The sequence below is a fragment of the Miniopterus schreibersii genome, assembly GCF_964146895.1.
Source record: "Miniopterus schreibersii genome assembly, chromosome: 18".
Taxonomy (NCBI): Eukaryota; Metazoa; Chordata; class Mammalia; order Chiroptera; family Miniopteridae; genus Miniopterus; species Miniopterus schreibersii.
In genome coordinates, this window is record NC_138121.1 from 17,339,836 (window position 1) to 17,357,151 (window position 17,316).

Below are 17,316 nucleotides of genomic sequence, written 5' to 3' on the forward strand. Positions count from 1 at the left end.
AAAGTCAGCTCTGTGCCTCTTTGGTGTGGAAGACCCCCAAACCCCAAGTAGCCGAGTCCCTGGGTCCGAGGAAGGGCTCATAGTTGGAGCAGCCTAGGCTGTAATCCTGGCACTTGCGCCTTCGGTTGCTGCTTGCTGTTCGCTCCTGGGGGTCTGGATAATCTCCCCTGGCTTTACCGCACTGCATGGCCCGCATTCAGGGCCCCCGTAACATATACCCGCTGCTGCTATCACACGAAACTGTGGCGTTGCCCCTGAATGGATGGCACTGTGCCAACTCTTCTGCCATCCGCCCTTGCAGCTTTTTTCTTTCCTCCCTCCCTCCCCTTCTTCTCCTCCTCCTCCTCCCGTCGACTTGACGTTAATTAACACACGGGTTAATTGATTTTAAAAGCCGAAGAATTACAGTTAACTTTTCCCACAGGGTACAGACGCCAGCCGCTTGGCACACTCTGCCTCCGCACTGGTGCAGGGGGGCAGGGAAAGCCCGCAGCAAAGCTAGCAACTGCTGAGGGAATGTTGCCTGTTCATTGGAGTAGAGCCGATAGAAGTCGACGTGGTACTGTCTCATCCTTACAGTGTATTTAGCCTTTCTATATTTTTTTAAAATAAAGCACAGCCCTTTCTTCTCCCTTCCTTTTTAAAAACAGGAAAACCCTTCAGAAGTTCTTATGGGGGGTTGGGGGGAGTCCCTGCCCCAGACCATTTATCTCATCCATAATATACTTTTTTCCAATAATAAGAAAATACCTGGTGGGATTTTTTTGTTTTGTTTTGTTTTGTTTTTAGTTACAAGGAGAGAAAGGCTGCCCCTTCCCTAAATATAGGCAAAGGATATTTTCTTAAAGAAAAAGTTCCGGTTTCTTTCTCTCTATCTGTGTTTTGTTTTGTTTCTTTCCCTCTTGACTCAGATGGATTATTTATGGTGAAGGATTTCAACTAAAAAGTAGGTACATTGTAATTAAGAACAAAATTCATATGAAAGCTCTTTGTTTTTTTTGTTTGTATGTGTGTAGATTTTTACTTTCTGTCCCCTTCACCCCAGTCCTCTATAGGAAATGAAAGCAGTTGATACTGTAGTTGGGAAGGACATAGGCAAAGCTGGGAACTTGATGCTTTCACCTTTTTATGCTTTCATTTTATTTCATTTTGTTTTTTAAAAGCAAGCAGCAAGTGAAGCGACAAGAGGAATCCATTATGCAAATCGTGTCACTTTGCATAATGTCTCATGACTGGAATATGCAAATGAGCTGTATAATTTATGAGTACCAGTGTCTGTCTAAAAGTGTTTCACATAATTTACAAAGTGAGCCTGAGAGACATGGGGAAGGCAGCTCTTCCAACTCCATTGCCAGGAAATCTCTGTATTTTCCTACAAGTGCTCCCTAGTAATATTGTCAAGTGCTATTTAAAATAAATTAACTTTCCAAATGTTCATGAAAGATGAAGATTTTCCTCTCACTCTCTTCACCCAAATCCTTTGCCTAAAAGTTTATAAGAAACTATTAGACTCTAAAGGATTAATTTTTAGATTTAATTTGGAAAAGAAAACTTATTTGAGCCAAACTTGATATTTGTATATGGATTTCCCTTTCTAAAGCAAGGAATGTCTTAGAGAAATATAGACACCTTATCTATTTGCCTGGCTCTATGAAGGCAGAAAAATGAGATTTCTCATTTTGACTGGTTTTGTGTGTGCCCTTCTGTGTGAAACATTTTATAAATTATAGTCCCTTGGATTTACTATTAGATATGTAATATGAAAGACTGATGCATTCAATATTCTTCTGAGGGTATAATTCTGCTTTCAGAGAAATCTTCAGAAGAGGCTTCAGTTAAGTCACCAGTCGGGTTAGTTGGCCACTTCACATCTCATTTTGATAACTTATTTGAATAGATGACTCTGAACCTTTTGAGAAGTCTTAACATCTTTGCCTAAAAATTTGTAAGAAACTTTGATAATATGACCTAATCTGGCTTTATATTTTTTATTTTAGTCACAAAAAGTTCTGGGAAAGAGGTATGGTTGCCATGAAAATGTGCAATGGGAAGACCTGATCTTTGAAGGCATGTGAGAAAAGGCTTTCTGAAAAAAGTGAATGCAAGATTAATTCTGAACATTGAAGATGAATTAAACAAAAAGAGAAAGAGAGAGAGTATTTTCCATGTAGAGTGTATGTTCAGTAAATCCTGAGGCAAGAAAAGATCATGGCTGCTTGGAAGGACTAAAATAAAACCAATGCGACTAAACGAGTATAGACTGGCAACAGATAGATTGGGAGGTAAACATGAAAAAGGTAACTTATTCATTATCTGCATTTAATTGTGGGTGCTTGGTCTCTTATGTCTCTCTTAATTGTATGCACATGTACTTAATGACGTTCATACAGAAAACTATTCTTGTAAAATAATTTTTGATCTTTCAGACTCACACATTGAACCATCAGATTTCTGAATCTAACCTTATGTGGCATATTCCTTCCTTTTGTGCAGTTTTATTTTCAAAAAATTAATAGCCATTTAAGAAAATAAAAATAAGAACACTCTACCCGACAAGAACAGAATACAAAATTTTTTAAAGTATACTTGGAACACCCACAAAGATAAACTACTTTCTGATTCATTCAAAAAAATCTCAACAAATCTAAAAGTACTGAATTCAGACAAAATATATCCTCTAAACACAAATAAACTGAACTAGTAATCAATAACAGAAAGATAGCTGGAAAATCCCAAATTTTTGGAAATTAAACATTTCTAAATAACACATGAATTAAAGAGACAGTCACAGGGAAATTAAAAAATATTTATTACTTTGGATCAACTCAACGGGTGCCTGTATGTCCAGTTTGCCTGAGGAAAGCATGATTTATGCCTGTTTACCTGGTATTCTATTTGGTTTAATATTTGCACAATTTAAAAATATTTTTTTTAGCCCTAGCCCATTTTGCTCAGTCGTTAGAGCACCAGCCTGTGGAATGAAGAGTCTCTGGTTCAGTTCCAGTCAAGGGCATGTACCTCATTTGTAGGTTCGATCTCCACCACAGTCAGAGCATGTGTGGGAGGCAACCAATCAATGTGTCTCTCTCTCTCACATCAATGTTTCTCTCTCTCTCTCCCCCTTCCTTCCACTCTCTCGGGAAAGCAATGGAAAAAATATTCTTGTTTGAGGATTAAAAATAAAAATAAATTTTAATAAATAAATATTTTTAATTGAATGACAATAAAAACACAAAATTTGTACAATGCAGCTAAAAAAGTACTTATGGAGAAATAATCTTTAATGCCTTATTTTAGAAACCAAAAAAAGATTTTGAATCAATATTCTAATTGTCTTAAGATAACAAATTAAATAAAAAACAAGAAAATTAAGGAAATAATAAAGATAAGAGCATAAACCAATGAAATTTAAAACAGTGGGGAAAATCAGTATACTCAAAAGCTGGTTCTTTGCAAAAAATACAAAAACTTATAAACATCTTGCCAGACTAAATAAGAAAAAAAGTGAGAGGACACAAATTATCACAAGCAGGAGTGAAAGAGGGAACATTACTAAAGACCTGCCAGATATTAAATGGATAATAAAGGATAAGTAAATAACAACTATATCAATAAATTTGATAACCTAAATGAAATGAAAAAATTCCTTGAAAGACAAGTTACCAATATTTATTCAAGAGGAAATAACACATAGTTTTATGTCTGTTAAAGAAATTGAATTTTTAGTTAAAATAGCTTTCTATGAAGAAAACATGCAGCCCAGATGCCTTCACTGACTAGTTCTACAAACATTTAAGGAAGAAATCATGCCAATCCTAAACAGCCTCTTTTAGGAAATAGAAAAGGAAGGAACACTTCCCAACTCATTTTAGGAGGTCAGCATTACTCTGATGCCAAACCCAGACAAAGACAATGTAAGAGCAGTGACCTACTGACCAATAACTCTCATAAACACAAAAATTCTTAACAAAATATTTGCAAATTGAGTTGAACAATATATAAAAAGAATGACCAAGTCAGGTTTATTCCAGGGATGAAAGGTTGGTTCAACATTCTAAAATCAATTTGATTCACTATATCACTAGATTTTTTAAATTGTCAGTTTAATAAATGTAGAAAAATATAAGCCACAGTCATCAAAACAGTGTGATAATTATATAAAGATAGACTTAAAGATGAGTGCAACAGAATAGATAGCCCAGATATAGACACACAACTTTTTGGCAAAGGGTCAAAGACAATCTATTGAAGAGAGTTTAGTCTTTTTCATGGTACTGGAGCCATATATTCAAAAAGCTAGAAGAAATCAGGAACATATTAAACAGATGTGGAAGATTTTTTAAAATACTCTAATTGAACTAGTAGATACTAAAACTACCCTGTCTGAGATGAAGAATGCCATGTCAGAAAAGTAGTGACAGATTAGATATTTGGAAGAAAGATTATCAATTTATAGATATATTAATAGAAACTATCTAAAATAACATAGAAAGAAAAGTAATGAATAGAGAGCATCAGTGAGTTGTGAGACAACTTCATGTCACCTATTACATGTATAATTGAAGCCCTTGAAGGACAGATAGAAGGGAGACAAAAAGTATATTCAAAGAAATAGCTGAAATTGTTCCAAATTTTGTGAAAAGTATAAATTGACAAGTCCACCTATCCCAAGCATGAGAAACACAAAGGAAACTATACTAAGGTACATCATAATCAAATTGCTTTTACAAAATCAGTAAAAAGCAGTGTTTTAAAAGCAGTGAGAAAAGAAGACATATACAGAGGAACAAAGATGAAAATGACAGGTTTCTTATTGGAATCAATGCAAGCCCTAAGATAGTGGAGAAACATCGTTAAAAGTACTGAAAGAAAAAAAAAGTTAAACTGAAATCCTGTAAACAGCAAAAATAGCTTTCAGAAGTAAAAGTGAAATACATTTTCAACATGTACAAATGCTGAAAGAATTCATTAGCAGACCTACACTATAAAAAATGGTAAAGGAAACTTCAGACAAATGGAAAATGATGGAAAGCCTTGAAATGATAATTATGTTGGTAAATTTTTATAATTTATTAAATGTATTTAAAGGTAATTGACTAAAACAAAAATTATAAGTGTATTATTTTATAACATAAAAGTAAAATCCATGACAACAGTAGCACAAAGCTATTGAAGAAAATAGTGAAATGAGAGAATTTTCTCCTAGGGTTCTTACACCATATATTAAGTGGTATAATATCACCTGAAGGTAGACTATGATAAGTTAAAGTTGTATATTATAAACTTTGCAAAGAGCAAAAATGACACAACAGAGAGTTATAGTTAATAAGATAAATGAGAAAATGAAACTATCAAAAGTTCCCAATTAACCCAAAGCAGATAGCAAGATAATAGACTTAATGTCATCTTCAATAATCACATTAAATGTAAATGGCCTAAATACCCTAAATAAAAGGCACAGAATAGACAATTTTATAAATAACAAGGAAGTGAAGACAATCAAGTATGGAATCCAGCTGAGAACAGACCAGAGACTCCAGGAGCTCCTTCTTGCCTCTGAAAAGGCCCAATCAGCCCAACCTGGCCAGGCTCACCCCAAGCAGGAGTGCAGGACTGAAGGGAGGCAGGGCCCTCTGGCTACAGAGGTAGCCTTAATGACCGAATGATCCATCACTCTTGTTTCCTAGAGTCTTGGTTGGACGAATGAGAAGATAGTGGGAAGCTACAACCTATCTCCCTCAGGGCACCATGAACTTTGTCTTCACGGAAAGAATCACAGTTTATAGCTGTAAGTGTATGTGTTTTCTTGTTTCTCTCTTTTTAAACTCAAAACTCAATAATGATGCCTTAAAACACCTTTATTGACTGCCCATCTGTCTTGCCTCTAGTAATACCAAGTTCTCTGAGCCATCTCGGTAAATCCCTATGGGTCAGGCACCTACTGGTTACCATTTGAAACTTGCTTCCTATCATAATACTTATTTCCACCATTCTCTTGATAATTAAGTACTGCCACCTAATCTCTGCTATTCCTGGATTATATTGTCTACATTTAAAGAAGGGATTCCATTTCTATCATGCCATCACCTTTAAAGTTCCCACCTACAGAGAACAGTGACTATTAAGATATTCAATGATGCTGGTAAGTGAAGCATTTTCCAAGTCTTTCCAGGAAACATAGTGAGCTGGGTTTTGGTCTTATATAACATTTTCACTCCAGCATACCAACTTCTTTGAGGTTTTTATTACTTCCTGAATAGTTTATAACACCAGTTGTCCTATCTCTATTTAATGTAGGCCATTGCTCTTTTCACGTTTCCAAGAGCCATCCCATCTGTATTAAAAACTAACTACAAGGTCCCTTTCTCAGGGCATTAATTCTGAGTCATGGAAAAGTCCCCTTTATTAACTTTATATTCCATTTTCCTGGCCCAGCACCCTTAGGATCTACTCCCGAGTATATTCTGCCAGTGCCTATGGTACTTAGTAGGCAGGTACTATGACCCTGTCATTCTCTTCTATTAGCATTAAATCATTCTCCTCCCTTAGCAGGCCCAAAATTTCCCTAATGAGAAGATGCTGAGGTTTGACTAGTTACTTCTTTGGTGCCCAGGAGGTGAAGTGAAGTCAGGTTCTGAAAAAGGAAAGTATTATAAGGCACCTGCCTCATTTGAAACTTGTTCATAAAACAAGGTGGAATTCCCATCTTCTAAGAGGTGGTAGTGGGTCCCTTCCACAGGCCCAGAGGATTGAGGGTAATCTGGGTGTTTAAAACTCTCAGTTGCATCAGCCCTAACACCCTCATCCCAAGGCTCAGGGTCCCACTTCTCTTTTAGGCTCCTATCTGGCGTAGAAGACTTGAGTGGGTTGAGAATCAGCCTTCTCTTAGTGAATTTAACCTCATCATTATGATATATTTTTCTTTGTCTCTGGCAGTACTGCTTGTTTTGAAGCTTTCTTTTGTGATACTGTTAAGCATGTTTCCATAATATATCTTGTTTCACTAAAGTATAGTTTTCGGAAATGCATACTTAGGTGTTACATTTATTAGAAGTAGGTAACTAGATAATCTAAAAATTAAGGCATTGTTTTTCTCTGGGCTGAGGGTGGGGACAGTGAGCAGGGAAGACATACTAGAACATAGCACTTGAGATGTTTTTCTGTCACTATCAAGATTCTGTTTTTTACCTGGATGGTAGTAACACAGGTATGTGCTTTATAATAAGCCACTAAACATATAATTATATGTGGTACACTATTACATGTTACATAGTTCACAATGAAAAAATTCGAAAGCAAAAAGAATATTCATTATGTCTGTATACAAAGAAAATTTACAAAAGATTAACCACATGCTTTGTCACAAAGGAAATCTCAATAGATGTCCAAAAAGTGATATTTGGATTATGTTTTCTCAGAACACATGACCATATTTGAAATCAGCCATAAAAAGTAATTTTTAAAACACCATGTGAATAGAATATATACTGCCAATAATGGATTATAACCCATAACATTAAATAAATATCCATGAAGCTACAATGATGTAAAAATATTAAATAAATTGTGGCAAAAGGACATCTCTTATAGTAAAATTCCAGTAAATAAAGGTAGAAAGAATAATGGAAATAGAACATTACCATTTGGCTACTACAGAAATAATTATTGCTGGCAATAATCATTCATGGATGCTAAAATTTCTGAATGAAAGTATGACAAAAAGATCATTCTTCTTTTATCCCATCAAAGTATCTCCCCTGAAAGATACGAATTAATTACAAAGAGAAAAATAATTACTCTAAAGAATCCTGGCAGATACCACCTTAACTATGTTTTCAGAGTTACCATCAACCAGTATGGGCACATCTTGACATCAGGTACTTCCTGATATGATGCTTTCTCACTGTGCCATCTTAAGTTTAGCATTACCTTGGCAAAAAGCATAATCTCAGTCTAGTACTGAGAAAATTTCAGGCATAGTCAAATTGACGGTGTTTTTTCTTCTACAAAATTACCAATCAGTATTCTTTAAAAGGGTCAAGATCATGGGAAAACAGGAAAGACTGAGAAATAGTCACAGATTGACAGAGGCTAAGGAGACTTGATGGCTAAAGGCAACCCCTTCCTCCTATACAGACTCTTCAATGAAGGATTTGTCCTTGCACGAAAACCATAATAACTACTTTTTATATCTGGTAGGAGATGCTCTGTAAATATACTAAGGGCTTCTCACATACATGAGTGCCCTTCAACACTGTGGCACAGACCCCTTTATCTGTTGCTGCCTATTCATGGATCATAAGTCTGTTTGCATGTCTTTTCCATTTAATCAGATGTGGTAATCAGCCAGCTAATGGAGGAAGGGAAAGTTTGTGCTGGAGAAACAGATGACACAGAGCTACAGCAGAGATACAGGAAATCCCTGGTGACCACGTATCACAATCAGCTTTGTTCTTCATTTATAAACAAGAACACATATCAGTAGAATATGAGGAAAATCAGCAAAATGAATATGAAAAAATAAAATGAGAAAAGTGAATTCTTGACCCCAGAGGAACAGTAGATGGTGCAAGAAATACAAAAATTTGAATAGTTTGAGCCCGGCCCACATGTCTCAGTGGTTGAGTGTTGACCTATGAACTAGGAGGTCATAGTTCAATTCCCAGTCAGGGCACATGCCCGGGTTTCAGGCTCAATCCCTAGTAGGAGGCATGCAGGAGGCAGCCAATCAGTGACTCTCTCTCATCATTGATGTTTATCTCTCCCTCTCCCTTTCTCTAAAATCAATTATATATATGTGTGTGTGCATATATTTATATACATATATACACACATATATGTATATATATACGTGTGTGTGTGTATAAAACACTTTAGTTTGAATCCTTAGATTCAGAGAGAGAACACAGAAGAGGCCTCCATGCAAAGGAGAAATCAGAACAGAAAGAAATCTTAAAGGTTAAAAAGCATGATGGTCAAAACAGAAAATTCAGTAGAATTGGTAAAAATGACATGTCATGGACTGAATTAGTAATGTGAAAGGAAATCCCCATAACAGAGCAAAAAGACATAAACAGAGACAAATTGAAATGTAGATATCAATGTTGATCTCATTAGTTTCTTTTAGAGAATTCTTTTAGACTTTCTTAGTCATTTCATTTTGGAAAAGGCATCTCATACTATTTTACCACTATCACAGCAGAAGTCATAAGCTTATAAACATTAACAATATCCAAGGTGTTTAGACTGAGATATAAAGTAGCTTTTCTTAAACCACCAATTCTATGTGTTTATATTGTTCACCTTGCCTTTTTCCAAAGCTGGATGTTTGTTATTTACTTAGAAAGTAACAAAATATTTTTGTAAGACAATGAGCCCTATAGAAATGTGGGAAAATAAAGTATACCCATCCTCACTGCCTCTCTCCAGGGTAACCATTGCTGACAGCTTTCTGTATGGTCAAGACTTTCTCTGTATGTACAATGTCATATGCACAATGTTGAGAAAAAATGGGATCATATTTTTCAGCATCTTGCAGTTTTTATTCAATATTAAAGCACTGGAATATTTTCTGGTCTATGTCTACATATCTGCCTTATTGTTAACTACTGCATAGAATTCCACACTGGATACATTATAGTTCAAATAACCATTTTCCAGTTGATGAAGCTGTTCACTATAACCAATAATTAAAATTATATCTTCAGCATTGGTTCACATCCATCACCCATCCTTTCTGTGTCACTTTAAATTGTTTTCTTCTTTTGATTTACTGTTTCATTTTTTAGAACACTCATTCTGATTTCTCTCCTGCCTTTCAAAGTTGTGTTTTTGGTGTATCTAGTTATTCTTCCTTCTCTAACTACTTAGTATCCTCATGTAGTTGTATTTCTTGTTATTACTTACTCTTTGAAATCTTACATTAAATTTTAAATTCAGCTAGAAGTCCTTAAGTTCTAACTAACAACTAATATTTTTTAGCAGATGCTTTTCAGTAGAATTTAAGGGTGTTGGAGAATTCTATAATCTGAAGTGTCTGGCATTCTGAGACTGAGGAGAAACAGTAAAGATTAATATAGTAGCCCTGGCCATTGTGGGTCAGTGGTTAGAGTGCCAGCCCACTGACTGAAGAGTCTAGTATTCAGTTCCCAGTCAAGGACATGAACCTGGGTTGCAGGTTTGATCCCTGGTCCCTGTCAGGCACATTCAGGAGGCAACTAATTGATGTGTCTCACATGGATGTTTCTCTCTCTCTCCCCCTCTCTCTCTCCCACTCTCTCTAAAAAATCAATGGAAAAAATATCCTCCCATGAAGATTAACAAAAACAAACAAAAAAGATTAATAGAGTAGAACCCTCTTAACTGATACGTTTGGGGCCTGTAAATGGGCAGTTAACCAAAAATGTTGGTTATAGCTGGGACTAATAAAAGTGTTAGTACTTAAGCATTTTATTGCCTTTGAAACATAAAACAGTATTCATTCACCAATTCTTAGATGTAAAGTTGCTAAGGTCTTTTGAGTATAGGTTACTGAATGGTGTTCTCGATGCACTTACCTTAATGCATGATGTATGATGTATGATTTTGTTTTGATTTCTTTGGAGATGGTAAAGACATTTTGAAACAATTTGAATACAGAATACTTATAGATGTTTACAATTATTCTTCTAAACTTTTCTAGTGTTTCATCCTCACCTAATTCATGTTAATTAGTGACTTCTATATTGCATCCTTTTAGAGCATTCAGCTTAGTTTGTTGTTGTTTATACAGGCTACAGTATTCTTTTTGCACTAATATTTTATCAGCTTGTGTATGGTTAACTAGAGTATGTAATAAAAGTAACAAGTACAATGGGCAGTAAACAGTATTGGAAACAAGCACAAATGATCTTTAGCAAGCTTCTGCTTAACTAGAGGAAGAAGTGCCTGTCCACACTACAGAATAGCTTATTAGCCATGAACCCTCAACAAGGTATATATCAATTATGTTTCTATAGATAAAATGAAGAGTTCAGGGCAATATAGTGAGTCAGCTAAGTGGAGGTTGGTTAACATCATATCTATTGCTCATTAGCATTAAAGATCATTAGTTGAACTAGCATACTGACAGAACCAGGTGACAAGTAAGGGCAAGGGAAAGCTTATGGGCTTGGCTGTTAACACTCAAGTTATTTTCAGGGGTGTATTTCACATGTAACTATTTTTTAGCATTATTAAGGATGTTGGAGAGCAAACCCATTTTAATCTACCAGTACCTATTGGAACATGGTTTGGGTTAAGACTGAACTGAGCCATCCAACATTGCTTATTTTGTGCTGAACTGTGAATACTAATGAAATGTCCGTTGCCTAAAACTAAGTAATATTTTATTCTCCCTTTATAAAATAGATAATGTCTGCCTGAGACAGATCTTCAATTTGCACTTCCAAAGAATTCTGAGAATTCCGCTTGGCAGAAAAATCTTCACCAAGGAATACATTTACACTGCGCTTTCTTATTATAGTAAGTTGCTTTATACCTCTTTCTTCAGTGGTTGTGAGAAATTGCTATAAAATGCTGAGATTACCTCGGTGTGTTCCCCAAATACCCAGGTTCCTGGCCGCGCACACTGCCTAAGGGTTCAGTAAGTAGGTTAATTCTTCCTTCAGGGTTGGCCTGGGGAGTAGAGTTCCTGATGAGCTGAGTAGAACTTGCAGGAGGAAGAAAGTGGGAAGAGAAAGCCTATCTGAATGCTGAGGGAGAAAGTCACTTGTGTGCGGCGGGGGCCACAAGGCAATCTTTACTTTATCTCTTGTATTTCATCTATTTCTGTTTTCTTGTTTATTCTTTGTTTTTCACTTATTTTGTAATTCTATGATAGCCAAGCTCTTTCAACATCCGACAAATGACTCTGAAAACATCTTCCAGTATTTTCATGCAGTTCTTTTAGTGGAAGTTTTACATCCTATTTCTTTTTACCTTTTCATTTATTCCATATATTCATTTATTTTACCTTTTTATGAGTAAGATAATAAAGGAAGGGAAAATCATAGAAAAGTGCAGTTTTGTTTGATTAAATAGTTTTCTGTGACATCTCTAATATTAATAATGGTGATGATCTCCATATATGCTGGTATGTTATGTACTAGCCATTTTTCTCATTTTCAGCAGCTTTACATTGTATTAAAGAAGAAACAACAGACTCCCTGAATTTAAATACTTGACCAAAGTCATGCAGCGAGTGAGCAGAAGAATAAGAGATAATAGCTAAGAAATAGATTCACACTCAGGCCTCTTTGACTCCTAAGCCAGAGCTTTTTCCTCTATCCCCATTTCTCAATCTGAGAATCCCAAAAGATTGGGGTGTCCCCAGATGTCATTTTTTGACAAATTTTTCATGTTTTCAACACATTTACTAAGTGCTTATATTATTAGTTGCATCCTGTTCTAGGCACTTATAGGGGATACATTATGGGGAGGGGGTGCTGCCTTAATGAGCTTACATTCTTGGGGGAGGGGAGTAGATAATAAACAGGTTAATTATGTATGTTAAAAGGTGATAATTTCTATATAAAAGAAAATTCCCTGACAATCTTAAATTGTGCTTTCAGAGGTGTGGGTGGGGTGGGTGGGCAGGAATGAATGAAAGAAGGTAAAGGGATCAGCCAAAGAACATATATGCATAACCCTCAGACACAGACAACAGTGTGGTGATGGCCAGAGGGAAGGGACGGTGGGGGCTGGGTGAAGGTGGGCAAAGGGGAAGGGGACATCTGTAATAGTGTCAACAATAAAAATAAAGTAAAAAACATAAATAAATAAATAAATTGTGCTTTCATTTTATTGATTATAAATAATATCATTAATAATATTAATGCCGCCTGGCCGCCGTGTGGTTCAGTTGGTTGGAGCGTCGTCCCATGTGCTGGAAGGTTGCAGGTTCAATTCCAGTTAGGACACATACCTAGGTTTTGGTTCATTCCCCAGTCAGGGTGCATACAGGAGGCAATCGACTGATGTTTCTCCCTCATATCGATGTTTCTTCTTCATATCAGTGATTCTTTCTCTCTCTCTCCCTCTCTCAAATCAATTTTTTTAAAGTTAAAAATAAAATTCTATTGATGATAATTAAAGTAAAATTGGGCAAGTATTCTGATTTACGTAGGTTACATCTCTGGACATATTTATCTATATAGCTTTTTTAAAATAATATTAATGGGAGTGGCGCAGCTCAGGTAGTGACCAGGAGTCCCAGTCGGTGAGCAGTTCTACCACGCCAGGGTCTTCCAACATCACTGAGGAGAGTGGGGTTGGCAGTGGGGTCTCCCAGACCAGGAGTGCCCAGGAGGACAGCCTGCACCCCTCGCCATCCTCCTCAGGCTTCATCACTACCTCTGATGTGACCACATTGTGGGGAAATTAGGAGTTCCTGAGGCAGAAGAGTCCACTAGCAGACTGCATCTGTCACACTGAAACTTCAGCATTCCTTTTTTAAAATAAAGTTTGCCCACATACCCAATAATAAAAATAAATCTGAAGAAAAAATAATATTAATAGCTTCCTATAGCAAAGTACTGACTTGTGATTTTGGAGCAATTATTTGTATTTGTTTTTTCTCCCATATTCTTGGCTAGTGAATGCAAAGAAATGTCATAGTGCAATCTAAAAATAAAGGTGTGAGCCTAGCAGGTGTTGCTCAGTGGTTGAGTGTCAACCCATGCACCAAGAGGTCACCGGTTCGATTCCTGGTCAGGGCACATACCTGGGTTGGGGGCTCAGTCCCAGGCTTGCAGGAGACAGTCAATCAATGTTGATATTTGTCTCTCACTGATGTTCTATCTCTCCCTCTCCCTTTCTCTCTGTAAAATCAATAAAAACATTTAAAAATGAAGGTGTGGTAGTGTTTCAAGGAGGATTCATAACATAGCATGGTAGTAAAGGCACCATGAACCCAAAAGAACATGTGTTGTAGGAGTTGGTTCCATATTGAATTTGAAACTGCCATTGTATTGCACAGAGATCCTCCTTGAAATAATTCTAGTGTTCAATACTCTTTTTAAATCCCATCAATCAGATTATTTAGTGTAGATTTAAGTAACAAGAATATTTAAATGTATCTTCAAGTAGATGTTAATGATGACACCTTATTAAAATAGGCGTTCAAAGATTGTTTATCAGCAGGGAAAGATTGGTTAAGTATAAATCTGGTCACACTTTACTATCAAACAAAACCTTTAAATTGTGAAAAAAATTAAGGTTTAACTTATATATAAAGTACAGAAATCTATAGTTTGCAGCTCAGTGAACATTAGGGCCATTTTATACAGCATACTTCTGTAAAGAGGCAGTGTCCACATTAGTAAATTTAAAAATACAGTAAATATAGAACCAGAACTAAAGAAAATCACCCTATATTAAACCCAATATTAGCAATTGAGTTTTAACAAAATTATCATTAAATTCTTTTTATTTAAATATTTTTGAATTTTTAACTTGTAGATTTGTTTTAGTTTTATAGTTATGGGAGCTTAAGAAAAATCCATTATGCCTAATTTTATGATTTTATATTTATACATATTTAAGTAATACAACACTGAGATTCTGTGTGATTTCATTTGTAAAGGTTGGTATATTTCTTACATGTGAGAAACATTGCACTATGCAGCATTGTCTCCTTCTAAATAAAATGTATTTGAAAACATTGAGTTTATTTGAACACCTTTAATGCACCAGCCGTAACTCTTCTTGCAAAATACCAGTGGCATTTTTCACAGATGTACAAAAAAATATCCTCAAGTTTGTATGGAATCACAAGAGACCTCAAATGGTCAAAGAAATCTTGAAAAAGAAAAGGCTGGAGGCCTCAAACTTAATAATTTCTAATTATATTACAAAGCTATAGTAACTAAGAGTATGGCACTTGTGCCCAGCCAGGTGGCTCAGTTGGAGCGTCATCCTGTACACCGAAAGGTTGCGGGTTCAATTTCCGGTTGGGGCACTTAACTAAGTTGCAGGTTTGATCCCTGGTCAGGGCGAGCATGGGAGGCATCCATCAATGTTTCTTTCACATCAGTTTTTCTCTCTCCCTTCCTCCCTCTAAAATCAATGAAGACATGCTTGGTGAGGATTTAAAAAAAAAAAAAAAGTATGGCATTGGCTTAAAAACAGAAACAGATCAATGGAACAGAATGTAGAACCCAGAAATAAGCCCACACAGAGGTCAACTAATCTCTGGCAGGGGTGCCTAGAACACATAAGGAGAAAGGATAGTCTTCAATAAATGGCATTGGGGAAACTAGATACCCATATGCAAAAGAATGAAATTGAACCCTTATCTTACTCCATAGACAAAAATTAGCTGGAAATAGATTAAATACTTAAACATAAGACCTGAAATCTTAAAACTCCTAGAGCAAAGAGGAAGGCCTTTTTTTTTTTTTTTTAATATATCCTTATTGATTTCAGAGAGAGGAAAGGAGAGGGAGAGAGAGAGATAGAAACATCAATGATGAGAGAGTCATTGATCAGCTGCAGCCTGCAACCCGGGCATGTGCCCTGACCGGGAATCGAACCCTGATGGCCTGGATCCTAGGTTGATGCTCAACCGCTGAGCCACGCCCGGCCGGGGAGCAAGGCCTTCTTGATATTGGTGTTGGCAATGACTCTTTATGACACCAAAAGCACAGGCAACAAAAGCAAAAATAAATGAGACTACATCAAGTTGAATAGCTTCCTCACAGCAAAGAGAACAATTGTTTAACAATTAATAAATTAAAAGGCAGCCTACTAAATGGGAGACAATATTTGCATATACCTGATAAGGAGTTAATATCTAAAATACATAAGGAACAAAATTAAGACATTGTGTGTTGTACTTGCTTGTGTCCACCATTTGTACTATTTGCACACAGAGAGACTCTTGAAAGCTGCCACAGTTACTATTGGTTCTGCTAGTAAGTAGCAAAGTGGTCTCTTTTAGTTGGTGTCCAGTAGAAAATCTATTGTTTGAGTGGATTGATGTATATACAAAGTATGGTGTATATTTATATCATTCTCACTTTTAATATATGTTAGCATTATTTTAGGTTTTATGTGTTACTTGGTATGATTTGGTAGGTTATTTTGGGGGTCTGGAAACACTCAAAAGTTTTTTCTGTATAAATTAATGGTAATCACTTCACTTAATGCCATTTCAGTTTAGAAAAGTTTTCATAGGAATGTTCTACCTTCAGGCAGTGGGGAAAACCTTGTGTTTGGTTTTTCCAGCCCTTTTTGTAGAAATGGGCAAAGGATATTGAGATTAGGGACTTGGTCAAACAAACAGCAAGTCTCTACAAGTACCTATCACAGTGGGGACTGTACAAAGAAGAGAGAAGAAATTGATTGCCTGGTCCCTAACACTAGCTGGATATACAGTATATATAACAAAGCAAGGTCTTCCCTGAAAGCACTGTTACTTATCCTGGGGCAGAAAATGGGCATGGTCTTTGAAAAAAACGGGTGGCATTTCTTTTGCTCTTGGAGTAGATATTCAAAAACCAACAAAAGAGAATTGTATTAGTCACAGTAGTAGCTGAGTCTGGAAATCTTTTCAAATTTATTCTGGTACTACAGGCAGCCTTAGAAAATATTTGTGTCTGTATATGTGTGCTAGCCTCAAAGACCTGAGCCGAGTCTGTTAGTACATGAAGGCTTGACTCTGAGCCAAAGTCACAAGCAAGGTGGGTAAGTGCTACTGAGCTCCTTCCATTGCAAGGTATTCAAAGGCTCATAGCTAGGTAGGCTTGCACTGGGCAGGTGGCCAGGTTCTCAGTAGAGAGCCATGTCCGATTTATTATGGCTCATTCAGTACTGAACAAGAAGTGTGGCCCTGGAATATTGCAATAGTTGCAACAAATACTGTGCTGAGGCTGCTGAGTTGTCTTTGTTTCAACAGGCGTATCTTGTGCCAGTGATATTAGTAACAGCTGAAAAGAATACATTTCCTTGGTTGGCTAAACAGAGGATGGTCACCAGACCTGTAAACCTAAATAAGCATCCCTAGAGGTTTTGGAGTTTAAGCAAAGTGAGCGTCCCTAGGAGAGAAGAACAAGGTAGAGGCATTTAATTTGAAAATTAAGAGGAACATAATGTTATTTTGTGTCCTAGACTGATGATAAGGAATGCAAATATGCACATATAACAAACTTGTACATACTGAAAAGTATGTACTGAACTCTGTCGGCTCCTGCATAACAAAAAATTCTAAATTAAGAGCAAGTATACTGAATAGAGGGAATATTTTATCCTGTGCTGTCAGTCTAGGAAAAATTCTAAAGTTAAAGTCTGAGCTGGATT

The 17,316-nt window shown here is 36.3% G+C and overlaps 1 protein-coding gene across 1 annotated transcript in view; it reads left to right on the forward strand.

The window, feature by feature from the left end:
• The first annotated feature begins 906 nt into the window (after positions 1 to 906).
• Positions 907 to 17,316, forward strand: part of PMFBP1 (polyamine modulated factor 1 binding protein 1) — a 208,747-nt gene continuing 192,337 nt past the window's right edge. The window contains exons 1-4 of the mRNA XM_081118742.1: positions 907 to 946; positions 1,998 to 2,297; positions 5,688 to 5,788; positions 11,389 to 11,502. The gene's annotated coding sequence lies outside the window, so the exon portion shown is untranslated. The remainder of the gene's footprint in view (positions 947 to 1,997; positions 2,298 to 5,687; positions 5,789 to 11,388; positions 11,503 to 17,316) is intronic.